Raw genomic sequence first — 2,721 nt, 5'->3', positions numbered from 1 at the left:
AGTCGTATTTTGTTATCTTTCTAAAATTCTTTATTTCTTGGGTGATGATTACTCTATTGATATTTGAGGCTTATTTATGGAAACCCCATTGATTTGTGTTGAGCTGAATGAAAATGGCTCAGAGGGTTAGCTTGGGGCTACTCATAGCCTCAAACACCGTGTGACACTCCGGGACCCATTTTCTAGGGCGTTACAAACTTGATATCAAAGCCTAAGGTTTTAAGGTGTCCTAGGGAGTCTAACAAGCCTTGTTAAGTAGAATCTTGATCATCGATCTGTAGCACTCCATATCTATGAGCAAGAGGGTACAAGATATTTTAGGAAAAAGTGTGATTCTTTTTTTCAGAAGTCTATCGTACTTAAAGTATGTCTCTCTGCTATTGATTCATGCTTTCCTCTTTTAAAAGTATGCCTCCATGTCGAGCGAGAAGAAATAATGATGGTCGGCAACCTCAAACTACTAACCCATTGAATGAAAATGTGTCTCATGCTGAATTTCGGGCAGTCTTTTAGGCACTGGCCCAAGTTATTACTACAAATGTTCAGGCCAACCCGACCCCAATTCCATAGCAGCAGAGAGGTGATTCAGCTGCTACCAGGATTCATGACTTCATGCGGATGAATCCGCCGGAATTCTATGAGTCCAATTCTGATGAGGATCCACAGTTGTTTTTAGAGGAGGTACGGAAGATTACTCAGGTGATGCATGTATCTGTGGAACATAGTGTGGAGTTGGCTGCGTATAGGTTGAAAGACCTTACTTATGACTGGATTGTTGCTTGGAGGAAAGGTAGAGGTGAGGGAGTTATCCCTACAACTTGGCAAGAGTTCCAGGATGTATTCCTAGATAAGTTTTTCCCTTTAGAGATGAGGGAGGCAAAGGTGGAAGAGTTTATGAACCTGCAATAGGGCTCTATGACTGGTAGGGAGTACTGTCTAAAGTTCAATCATTTGGCCAAGTATGCTCCTAACTTTGTGGCTGATAATCAGGCTAGTATGAGTAAGTTTGTGACTGGAGTATCTAGTTATGTGGTTAAGGAGTGTAGGTCTGCTATGCTGAATAGTGAGATGAATCTTTTAGGTCGATGACTCATACCCAACAGATTGAGGCAGGCAAGATTAAGAAGAGAGATAGAATGAGAGTGAATAAGAGAGCTAGGTCTGAGCAGCATGGACAGGGTTAGGCTAGATTGCAGGGAGGGAGTTGCCCTTAGTATCAGGTCATTCATCTATGCCAGCAACGATTATCTATGCCAGCACCATTATCTTCTAGTCCTTCCATGCCTAGAGGTAGGCAGGAATAAGGTAGCAGGTCATATGCATCTAGGTCTCGGTACAGTACTGGCAGTAAGCCAAATTGTCCCCTGTGTCCTAAGTGTGGTAGGGCTTATTTGGGTAAGTGTTGGGGTGAGAAGAGGGGTTGTTTCCAGTGTGGTGACATGGGTCACAAAGTTAGAGATTGTCTACAAGATAGACAAGGGCATCATGACTATCGCCCTCAGACCCAGACTCAGACTGTTAGTGCTCCAGTTCCAGTGACTCGCCCAGCCCTAGCTTAGGGAGCCTCTTCTAGCAATGTTAGCAGGCAGTGCCAGAATAGATTCTATGCTTTACCATCCCGCCAGGAATAGGAGGACTCTCTCGATGTTGTTACTGGTATGCTTCGTATATTTCAGTTTGATGTGTATGCTTTGTTGGATCCTAGATCCAGTTTATCATATGTTACATCTTTGATTATTGTGAATTTTGAAATGAGTACTAAGATTATTCCTAAGCCTATCCTAATTTCTACCACAGTGGGTGATTCAATTGTTACCTAAAAAGTGTATAGAAAGTGTCTTGTTACCATTCTTCATAGAGTCTTGTTGGCTGATCTGATTGAGTTAGACATGGTAGATTTTGATGTGATTCTGGGTATGGACTGGTTGTATTCTTCTTATGCCTCTATTAATTGTCAGACCTGAGTGGTCAAGTTTTAGTTTCTGGGTGTATTCGTGTTTGAGTTGTCTGGGAATTCTATGTCACCCAAGAGTTATTTTATATCATACCTCAAAGCTAGAAAGCTTATTTCCAAGGGGTATATTTACCATTTGGTTAGAGTCAAAGACACTATGTCTGATACTCCAACTCTCCAGTCTGTTAACGTCGTCAATGATTTTTGTGATGTCTTTTCGGATGATCTCCTAGGGATACCTCCTGATAGAGAGATAGAGTTCGGTATTGATCTTCTTCCCTATTCTTCCTTACTGTATGGCCCCTACAGAACTTAAGGAGTTGAAAGAGCAACTCAAAGATCTACTAGATAAGGGTTTCATAAGCCCCAGTGTTTCTCCTTGGGGTGCTCCTGCATTGTTTGTGAAAAAGAAAGATGGCTCTTTGTATACCATTAACTGAATAAAGTCACCGTAAAAAATAAGTACCCCCTTCCGAGAATAGATGATTTGTTTCACCAATTGTAAGGTACAAGTTATTTCTCAAAGATAGAACTTCATTCTAGCTATCATCAACTCAAAGTTAGGGAGTGTGACATCCCAAAAACTATTTTTCGAACTCGTTATGGCCATTTTGAGTTTCTTGTTATGTCTTTTGGGTTAACTAATGCCCCAGCAGCTTTCAAGGACCTCATGAATCAAGTGTTCAGACCATATCTGTACATGTTTGTCATTGTGTTCATTGATGATATACTGGTGTACTCCTGTAGTGAGGATGAACATTCTAATC

Source organism: Capsicum annuum, chromosome 3 (genome assembly GCF_002878395.1).
Source record: "Capsicum annuum cultivar UCD-10X-F1 chromosome 3, UCD10Xv1.1, whole genome shotgun sequence".
NCBI lineage: Eukaryota > Viridiplantae > Streptophyta > Magnoliopsida > Solanales > Solanaceae > Capsicum > Capsicum annuum.
The sequence above is the reverse complement of the archived record's forward strand: the minus strand, read 5'-3'. Positions refer to the sequence as shown.